General features: G+C 37.6%; 1 long non-coding RNA gene across 1 annotated transcript; it reads left to right on the top strand.

Annotated features, from left to right (window-relative positions):
- Positions 1–305: 305 nt before the first annotated feature.
- LOC118762310 lies at positions 306–10,647 on the top strand. The gene is made up of 3 exons (XR_004998062.1): positions 306–328; positions 9,883–9,885; positions 10,509–10,647. It is a non-coding gene; the product is annotated as an uncharacterized LOC118762310 (long non-coding RNA).
- The last annotated feature ends 1,158 nt before the right edge of the window (positions 10,648–11,805 follow it).

The raw sequence follows: 11,805 nt of genomic DNA, 5'->3' as shown, positions 1-11,805 counted from the left end.
GCTACTATGTTGGATGTATAAGTTGTTAAATATAAAAAAAAAAATTCAATAGATAATATGGTAACTTATAGAAGCTCTCGTCAACCTGTAAACACCTTCTCTCTAACAACCAAAAGCCACTGATGGATGGCCATCATTTTGAAAGTCTGGAAGATGTTGAAATTAAACATGGTTCACTCCACAATGACTTTTTAAGGCATTGTTATCTTCATGATCAAAAGACAGTGAGCTGGCAGAAATGTTAACACACCAGGTGAAATGCTTAGCAGTGTTTTACGTTCTGAGTTCAAATTTTGCCAAGGCCAACTTTGCCTTTCATCCTTTCGGGGTCGATAAATTAAGTACCAGTTGCATACTGAGGTCGATCTTAATAGATTCCTCCTCTCCCAAGATTTAGAGCCTTGTGCCTAGAATAGAAAAAGTTATCTTCATGGTCAAGTTGTTTTATCAGTCATGACTTTGCTATTTTATTGCAATATGGCTTGGGAAAATAAAATTCTAAATTTCTCTGTGCTATAAATTTATTCAGAACACCTTCAGAAATCTGGATCTTGGATTTCCTCTGTTGACATTCCTGCATTTCTTACAATCCTTGTGAGAAATAGTAGGGTGTAACTTACTGTTGACTCTCATAGCATTGATGCTGTGGTTTTGTTGTTGTTTTAGTGCATTAGCAAGAATGTTCATGACTTGGTTATGCCCCCCCCCCCAGGAATGTTCTGTGAAGGATTACTTGCATACTGCTAAAATATGATCTGATGATGTGCTGCTGCATCCACATCAATAACAATACTAATAATGGTTTCAAATTTTGGTACAAGGCCAGCAATTTGAGGTGGGGGTGTAAGTTGGTTGTATTGTCCCCCAGTAGTTGACAGGTACTTATTTTCAACTTTCAAAAGGTGAAAAGCAAAGTTGACTTTGGTGGAATTTGAACTCAGAACATAAAGACAGATAAAATGTCGCTAAGCATTTTTCCAGCATGCTAATGATTCTGCTGCTCACTGCCTAATGACAATATTTATAATAACTGTTTCAAATTTTAGCACAAGGCCAGCAATTTTGTAGGTGAGGATTTGTTGATTACATTGACTCCAGTACTTCACTGATACTTATTTTATCAACCCAGGAAGGTAGAAAGGCAAAGTTGACTTTGGCAGGAACTGAATATGAGATTAATTACAAATTCACACTAAAGATTCACTACTAATTGTCATATGAAAGAAGCATACCATTGACTAATTGTAGAAAGAATCTTAATCTGGCTGGCTCCAATCAAACAAATATTTGCTATGATAGATTTCTTCACTCAGCTGTCTCCTGCTCTGCTTGTGCGCATGGGATTCTTCACATATCTGGTTTTGTTGCACACTCTTCTCATAGTAACATGCCACAGGTTGCAAGTAAATGGTTTAGAAAGAGAAACTAGTGACTTCCATTACCAGTAAAATTAAGGATGAAAAGAAAAAGGAAGATAAATAGAAAACAAAAACAAAAACAAAGAGAGCCAGTGAGAGAGAAAGTGAGTGAAAGGGGCAGTTGCAAATATCATCTCAAAAAGGAGTCGAAAGCTTATTACTGTTTAAGCAAGTGAATTTTGTGTACATCAATCATTGCAGTGTCAAGGTTTCATCTCAATGTTTATTGGTGGATGGTAGGTGATGGGTGGATGGTGAATGAAGTGCAGGAAGGAAGTCCGTCTTTGCAGTGATCATAGCAGTGATAGTAATCAATATTGTACAAGAGATGAGGACAGTTTAACAAGTTATCTTATTCAATATCACTGTCGTCGTCGTCACCACCACTACGACCATCACCACCACCACCACGACCATCACCACCACCACCACGACCATCACTACTATCATCATCCTTATCATCATCATTGTCCTCATCATTGTCGTTGTTATCATCATCATCATCATCATCATTGCTATCAACTCGAACACCTCTCTCTGCAGCAGCAGTAACAACAATAATAGACCAGTAAATCAGCCATCATTATCATCGCCATCATTATCCTCATAATCACCATGATCATTATCATCATCATCAGTGTTATTCTCTGCCAGCATCAACTCTTCCACCAACACCATCACCACCATGACTACCATCATCACCACTAGTGTATTCCTGTCTGCCAGCACCACCATTACCATCATTGCCATCCGCACCATTACTACCTTCACCATCACTATCACCATCACCACCACAACTACCACCATCACCACCACCTGTGGGTTTTTCTCTGTCAGCACCACCATTATCATTATCACCATCACCATCACCATCTCCAACACTACTTTTGACAGCATCACCACTACCACCATCACCATCACCATCACCCATTATTACTACCATCACCTGTATGTCAAACTCTACCAACCTATCACAACCATTGCAACTACCAGCATCTATGCTATTCTACACCACCAGCACCAGCACCAGCACCAGCACCACCCACAATGACAACCTCTTCCCCTACTACCATCATTTCACTACCATTACCACTGTATGTGTTACTTTCAAGTGGCACCACCACAATTACCATCACCACTACCACCAACACCTATGTGTTATTCTCTGTCATCATCATCATCACTACCATTGATATCATCAAATTAATACCATCACCACTACCATTAATACCATCACCAATGCCATCACTCTCACCACCACCATCACCACTACTTCCATTAGCAGCTAAAAAAAAATGAGAGAACCTCTATGTGGTTGTCCAATCTGGTAGAAATAACAAGCCAAATCATCCTCCAATCAAGCACTAACATCTTGAGAAAGGAAGGAGACATCTGACAGTGGCAATAACAGTGATAAAAATGATCCTTTCTTCTATAGGTGCAAAGCTTGAAGTTTTGAGGGAAATCCTAGAGCTCAACTGCTTTTTTGATGGAATCCAAAAGGATGAAGACAAAGTTGACCTTGGCAGCATTTGAACTCAGAAAGTAATGCTGGAAGACATGCCACTAAGCATTTTGTCGCATGTTCTGTTATTCTTTTATTCTTTTACTTGCTTCAATCATTTGACTGTGGGCATGCTGGAGCACTGCCTTTAGTTGAGCAAATCGACCCCAGGGCTTATTCTTTGTAAGCCTAGTACTTCTACTATCGATCTCTTTTGCTGAACTGCTAAGTTATGGGGATGTAAACACACAAGCATCGGTTGTCAAGCGATGTTGGGGGGACAAACACACAAACACAATTACATACACACAAACACACACATACACATACATATATATATATATATATACGACGGGCTTCGACAGGCTTCTTTCAGTTTCTGTCTACCAAATCCACTCACAAGGTTTTGGCTGCCCCAAGGCTGTAGTAGAAAACACTTGCCGAAGGTTCCATGCAATGGAACTGAACCCAGAACCATATGGTTGAGAAGCAAGCTTCTTACCACACAGGTATGCCTGCACCTATAATATGCTAATGGATCTGCCAGCTAACAAGAATACCAGCCACAGGAAGGGCATCCAGCTATAGAAACTTATAAACGTGTGTGTGTGTGTGTGTGCATGTGTGCGTGTGTGTGTGTGCGTGTGCATGTGTATGTGCGTGTATTTGTGTGTGTGTATGTGTGTGCACTGGAAAACTTAACACATAATCAAATGTTAAGGCTCAATAGTTCATTCCACACTTCACTCCTGTATCCAGTAGGGCTAGACAAAAGGCATCAAACCAGAGTTTAGGTTTGTAACGAGGCTGGCAATGGCCACAATCGTACATAAAAAGCACCATCCGATTGTGGCCGTTTGCCAGCCTCGTCTGGCACCTGTGCAGGTGGCACATAAAAAGCACCCACTACACTCTCGGAGTGGTTGGCGTTAGGAAGGGCATCCAGCTGTAGAAACACTGCCAGATCAGACTGGGCCTGGTGTAGCATTCTGGCTTCCCAGACCCCAGTTGAACCGTCCAACCCATGCTAGCATGGAAAACGGATGTTAAACGATGATGATGATAATAATATTACTTAGAACTATAACCTTAAACTAATTACTAGGGTGGCAAGCTGGCAGAATCATTAACATGCCAGGCAAAATGCTTAGCAGCATTTTTTCCATCTTTATGTTCTAAGTTCAAATTCTGCTATGGTTGACGTTGCCTTTCATCCTTTCAGAATAAGTACCAGTTGAGCATTGGGGTTGATGTAATCAAATTAACCCCTCCAATGATATTGCTGGCTTTATGCCAAAGTTTGAAATTTAGCGCAAGAGCACTCAGAGAGTGCACACACCAACGTTCTCTTAACGATTAGCCAGAGATGGCTTTTTAAAATGAGAATATCTGAAATAAACTCGACTGCTCTCACAAATGAGAATACTAAAACTGAACCCGACTGCTCTCAAAGATTAAGTAAAAAAAAACAGGAAAAACAATCCAGAATTCTTGCCCGGTTCTAGATCGATCCCAAAATCTAATCAGTTTGTGCCAGTCATGAGGCCAAACATCCCTGAGAGTTTTATCCTAATCCATCCAGTGGTTCTTGAAATATCTTGTCCATGGACACACAAACAAACACGACTGAAAAACAATACCTCCACTTTTGCTAAGGGGGAGATAAAAATTGCAATAATACTAATTATTGAATTTGGTTTTAGGTTAAAGCTTGCTTAAACCTTATCATTGTGTGTATATATGTGTTTGTTTAAGTTTGCATTTATATTTATTTAAGTGTACTTTTATGTTTTTACGTGTATGTCCATAAATGTGGTTATGTTTTTATGCTTGTATTATATTTGTTTAAGATGTTTTCAGGTATATATATTTTTTCTTTGGTGAGTGTACAGGTCCATGAGTGAGTATACTTATATTTGCGTTATGTGTATGTAAATGTGTGTGTGTATATATATACACACAGATATTGTACACAGATAAGTGCAGATACAAATCTATGCATACACACACACCACACAAAATATTATGTGTGTGTATCAATATATTTGTGTGTATATATATATATATACATATATATGCATGTATGCATGAATGTATGCATGTATATATACATACATACATGCATGTATATATATTTATATATATATGTATGTATATATATATATATATATATATACATATATATATATATATGTACACACACACACATGATATGACAGCAAGACATTAACATTATACATAAAATATATATATATATAGAAATATACCAGAAAAAAAAAACCAAAAACCATTTTTAAGTTACTGTTTCTTCATATACTGGCCTTATTGTTTATGATGTTGATGCTGATATCGTTGCTGATATTAGTAGCTGCCAGAACAATTCAAGTAGAGTCATTGTGTAGATTTCCCTAAAGATACCAATGGAAAAAGCATATTTTTAGTAGTAAAAGCTTATATCATATATTCCTTACCATTCTGATTCTACTAATGTAACTCTGATGTTGAGGCAGTTGACTACCATGTCACTCACTATTGTGTTTATTGTTTTAGTATTGATTCTTTTTGTTTTTTGATTCAGTTAACAGTTTCACTCCATCGTCATCACCCTTGTTGTTGTTGCTGTTGTTGTTGTTGTTTTAATATCCTCTTTTCCATGCTTGCTTCAGTTGGCACGGTTTATTCGAGACAGATTTTCCACAGCTGGATGCCCTTTCTGTCATCCACCCTCACCTGTCTTTAAACAAGGTAATATTCCCCCATTGCCAGGTATGTTCTCACAGAATATAGGAAATTAATGACACTGCCTGTATGACAGTGGCACTCATTTACAACTATCACACAATGTTAAGACATGGAAACACATGCACACACTCAAACACATATACATACATACATACATACATACATACATACATACATACATACATATATGCATACATTCATACACACATACAGACAGACAAATATAAAATATAAAGGAAGTCAGCGGGTATGAGATGAATATATTTATTTCACCAACTTTTAAGTTATGGGAACGTAAACAAACCAACACTAGTAGTGGTGGTGGTGGTGGTGGTGGACACACACACAGAGACACATATATATATATATATATAGTAAATCGCCCCCCCCCCAAAATGGAGAACAAACACAAGATAAAAAGCAACACTGTGAGGACATGGTACATGCAGTGTATTAGCAGATGCTTAGGGAACGAAGGGAAGGTGGCTTTACGTTTTGAGCAAAGCTTTTCTTCAGAAACAGGAGACAGAGGAAAGTCCAAGTGAAAAGGAAGACAGAGGAAAAAAATCGCCAACGATTCACATGTTATATATATATATATATATATCATCCCCATCATCATCATCATCATCATCATCATCATCATCATTTAATGTCTGTGTTCTATGCTTGCATGGGTGGGATGGTACCATAAGAGCTGGCCAAGCAGAAGCCTGCACCAAACTTCTGTGACTGTTTTGGCAGGAGTTTTACAGCTGGATGCCCTTCCTAACACCAACCATTCAGCAGAGTGGACTTAGTGCTTTTTATATGGCACAAGCACAGGCAAGGTGAGTAGTAGTTTTAACTTGGGCAAAAATAAAAAGACACTGACATCTCATTTTAACAGATATATTTATCAAAATTACCTAAAAATATCTTCTTTTCAACAAAATTGCCATTGGCTTCAACCACAGCCTCCAGATGACTTTGGAATCTCCGGTAAATCTTCTGGACAGCTCTTTGTATAAGTTAGTCAATGCTGCCATAATCCTTGCCTTCAGTTTATCTTTGGTGTTATAAGGAGTTTCGCTTGTCTCTTACTCAACTGTGTCCCACACATAATAATCAAGGGGGTAGCAGTCTAGGGAGTTATGTGGCCAGATGTTAGGAGTGACGTGATTACAGAAATTGTCTGACAGCCATGACTGAGTTCTCCTGCTTGTGTGGCATGGTGCAGAGTCCTGTTTTCAGACATAGGGGTTTTCCTGCAGCGGTCCTCTTTATCCAGGACAGCACTACCTACTCCAGGCACTTGATGTAGGCCTCTGTGTTGAGTCTGAGGCCATGTAGGAAGACGAATGGAGGCATAATGTTGCTATCACTAGTGATCTCTCCAAACACCATGATGTTGACTGGATGTTTGACTTTTATCACTCTTGGTTCATGTTTTGGGGACAGAGCAAACCAACAATTGTTCTGTGTGTTCACCATCTGATCTTGGTAGAAATTTTTCCTAGCAGAAACCAAAGCATGTCTGGATGAAGCAGATGCTTGAGTTTGTTCAAAAGCTTTGTAGTTCAGTATTTCCTCTTGTCCTTGATGACTTGGGATAAAAATTATCCCTTTTTCATCTATGTATGAGGAGTGCCAAATGTCTTCATGCACTACCTACCTGATAAGAAACTCAGACTCTCCCATGTCCCTGGCGATAGACCCGGTTGACTTGGAGGAATCGATGTCAATCATGGCCTGGATCTCATCAACAAATTCTTATCAGAATGAATTTTCTGAGCTGCTGTACCTTCGTAATCACCATTAAACTCATCCAATTCTTTCTGAATCCTCTGCACAGTCCTTGACACCCAGATACTCTGAAATGTTTGTAGTGGAGCTTCTGGTGTGAATGCCAAGCAGTACAGCATATTGTTTCTAAATTTCTGGCAGAGTGAATTGCATCATGGTACTGTTTTTCTCACAGCTAGTACACATCTGACCCTGCTATACTGTATAGTCAGCAATATCAAAAACAATGTACGTGTGTGAAGTTAAAAATATAAAATGGCAACAATTTATCCATCACACCTTGTAATAGATATATATATATATATATATATATATATAATTCATAAATGAGGGCAAAGTAAAAAATTTCTAATGCCAAATATGCCAAAAAATTGGACATATTGACCATTAACCATATAATTTTTTCACAATACTCAAAAAAAGGTCGACAGAAATTTCTAAAAAATTCCATTATTACCATATCGGACCGATTTCAGAGTTAGCTACTAAGAACCCTCTCTTCGTCAGTGATACATGTGGCAAAAGAACTAAATGAGATACTTACTCATACCCATGGAAGAAGCAAATACTAAGTCATGGGCACAACTAAGTACCCCAAATACATCCAAAATAGAAATACTCCAGCCCATTCGAGGCATGTGCGATTTGAACTGAGTCTCTCACAGAGTGAGTTAGTTAGTTCAGAAGTGAACGCTTAAATTTATATCAAATGTGAGGATAAAATTCTTTTCCCATAAAAAATATCTTCTCCAAAAAAATTTTACCAATGGCCAGTATATTAAAAAATACCTTTAACGGTTAAATTTATAAACAATTCATAAATGAGGGCAAAGGAAAAAATTTCTAATGCCAAGTATGCCGAAAAATTGGACATATTGTCCATTAACCATATAATTTTTCCACAATATGCACGCTACTCGAAAAAAGGTCGACAGAAATTTATGAATTGTTTATAAATTTAACCGTTAAAGGTATTTTTTAATATGCTGGCCATTGATGAAATTTTTTTCGAGAAAATATTTTTTTCGAAAAGAATTTTATCCTCACATTTGATATATATATATATATAATGGGAAGCTTTATGAAAATAAACAAAAGACGAAGGCAGGTGATATATATATATATAATGAATAAAAACACATGGTAGATATGTGTCAGCTCATTACAGTTGTTTCTTGCATAACTTTTAATGAAGAATGAGAAACATTAGATCATTTTAAAAGGCTGTGATCATCAGATGAGAATGAAGGGGTATCCCAAGAATTGCACTCACTGGACTGTGGTCATGCTGGAGCACTGCTTCGATGGGTTTACTTGAACAAGTCAGCCCTAAGTGTTAATTCTAGCAAGTTGATCAACCATTTGGTAACTCCTTCATTGACTCTGTTGACATGTATGCTGTTGTGCTTTAACATGAATTAATGACAGATGCTTCAGATGAGGCCCTTTATTCTATCTTCTTGATAAAAGACCATGACTGTAGTAATAGCCTCTGTTTTATCTGACAATACCATATTAAAGACATTTTTTGCTTTTATTATCAACTCAATTCATGCAAATGATGGCCATCGTCAGCCACTACCAATCAATTCTTGCAACTATCATTATTTAAGAAATTTGGCTCATTAACAATACAATAAGAAAAATTGGTGTCTTCTATATAAGAATCTACATTATAGGAAAGTTCGAAAATAACAGCATTCAGAATAACAGAAAACAACAATTAATGACACAATTGCTGTCATTGCATAAGTATCTTACAGTCTACTTCAGCTATCTTGAAAATGATTTTTATAAAATTTCTTAAATGTTTATACTTGCCACAATTAAGTAACAGCCAAGTAATTTCTCCTCTCTCTCCCTCTTGCACTCTCTTCCTCTTGCCCCCTCTCCCTCTCTCCCTCTCTCCCTCCTCTCTCTGAGTTGGCTAGTGAAGGGGCCAAGAAAAGATGTGTTTATGAGGATCAGCATAAAAATTCACACGCTGACCAAGATACTCTCCTGGAATGTGATCAAATGAGGTTAATTTTTCAACATAGTCCTCCTTGTGGTCCATGCACTTCTATCGTGTTGCAGTTCTAGAACCCCATTGGTGAAGAAGCTTTCATCCTGCTGGTAAAATTAAGTCATCAACTCCAGATATGACATCATCAACACTGCAATACTGGTTCCTAGCCATGTGCTTTTTCATGTTGGATAACAGATTATAGTCAGATAGAGCCAAATCAGGAGAATAGAGAAGATGATCAACCAGTTCAAAGCCACAGTCACACACTGTAGCCATTGAAAATAAGGACTTTTGTGTTAGAACATTATCCTGATGAAACAAGACCCCTTTTGTCAGTTTTCCTGGGTGTTTGATCTTGATAGCCTTTCATAACTGCCTCAGCAAGTTGTCATTGTACTCTCCATTGATGTTTTAGCCCTTTGAAGATAGTAAATAAACACAATGCCTTTTGCATTCTAAAAAACTGAGGCCATCATCTTCACTGTAGATGAAACGACCATGGCCTTCTTTAGTGTAGGTGAGGGGTGGATTGTGTCTTTGTATCTGGCTCAAAGTGATGAAGACAACACTCATCTTGGTTTAGGAAACATTCAAGGAAACCAGCTGGATCTGCTTCAAACAACGTCAGATTATCCTATGACGTGGTTAGCCAGGTGCGCTTTTGATCAGGTGTCTGAAGATGTGACACTCACCAATGAGAAACCTTCAAGTTCTTTGTACAAAGTATTCTCAACTCTCTCATGGGATATGCAAATAGTGCATTTGGTCACCTGTGATCTATCACCACATGGTGAAGACAATGTTTTCATTGGTGGTGGCAGTTGCAGGACATTCAAACCTTGGGTCATCGCCAAGACTCTCCCTTCCCCTCCTAAATTAAGCTGCCCACTTCTGCACTGTTGATAAAGCTGGAGCATCATCCTCTAATGCAGTAAACATGTCAGCATGAATATTGCTGGGGGCTAAATCCTTTTCCCACAGGTTCTTGATAACACAACAATTCCAACTTTTGTTCATATTCAAGAGAAGTTGCTACTATTTGCATTTGAAGTCTTCTTTGAACTGTCAGATGTGAGTTTACCTGGAAAGGAACAATGCAGTTATTAATAAGGAGAGTTGAAATTAATGTATGCATAATTTCATGGCTCTAGCATCACTCCTTCATAGTCAGCCAATGAACTTTTCAGCCCACCCTTGGACATTGCAGTCTAACAAATCCCTTTACTGCCACTCTGTGAGAAGAATAGTTGATCGAGTGATATCTATTATACTGTATCTCTATATTTTATTTGCTTTCCTCTCCCTCCAACTCCTCTTTTATCTCCTAATATAATAATGAGCGTAGTGTTTTTTTTAATATTTACATGTGTGTGTGTGGTGTGTGTGTGTGTGTGTGTGTGTGTGTGTGTATACACATTTGTCCAGAATCATGCCAGACGTGGAGGGGGAGAGAAAATAATAATTCAGTGAAGGAGAAGTAGTGAGAGTAATAGCCCTGACAGAGAAGGAGTAATGGCAATGAGAGAAAAGAAGGCGTGATAGATGAATAAGGAAGGGATGGGTGAAAAATAATCAGTGTTTGAACTCTGTGTAAGTATATGTGTGCATGTGAGTGCGTGAACAAGTGAAGTATGTGAATGTTTGTATGTGTGTTTATTATGACCTTATTTTGTACCTTATTTATACATAAAATACTACAGTTAATCATCATTATTGACAGCAAGTAGTCAGCTAGTTTACATAATAAATGCATTTAAAAACAATTCCTTGACTAAGGAAAATTCACAATCACACCATTTCAGTTTCTTGAGATTGCTATTATTTTGTAAATATTTATTGAATTAGATTTTGTTCTGAAACAAAGGCAATGTTTTAGATTAATCCAGGTATTTATGAGTATATTAATACCTAGAATAATTCTTGTAAAATGCTAATACCAAGAACAAGGGAAGAAATATTAAAGGGAAAACAGAAAAAATATAAAACAACAGAACTACTTGCTCAACTTGTGAGAAATAAGGAAAATGAATCTTCCTCAAAGCACATCATCATTGGTCGATTGTCCACTTTTTCATACTTGCTTGGGTTAGAGAAAATTATTTGTTAAGACAGATTTTCTATGGCTAGATGCCCTTCCTATCACTATACCTCATCTGCTTCCAAGTAAGGTAATATTTCCCCATGGTTAGGTATGTCCTAGGCATGGGGAAAGTTGGAAACAGGGGATACTAATTGAATGAAAATGGTGCTCATTTACAAGAACACACATGCATCTATACACACATCCTTGCAAACACAAACACACACACACACACACACACACACATAGTATTTTTATATAAGCTTAA

The sequence above is a fragment of the Octopus sinensis genome, linkage group LG2 (assembly GCF_006345805.1).
Source record: "Octopus sinensis linkage group LG2, ASM634580v1, whole genome shotgun sequence".
Taxonomy (NCBI): Eukaryota; Metazoa; Mollusca; class Cephalopoda; order Octopoda; family Octopodidae; genus Octopus; species Octopus sinensis.
The sequence above is the reverse complement of the archived record's forward strand: the minus strand, read 5'-3'. Positions and strand labels throughout refer to the sequence as shown.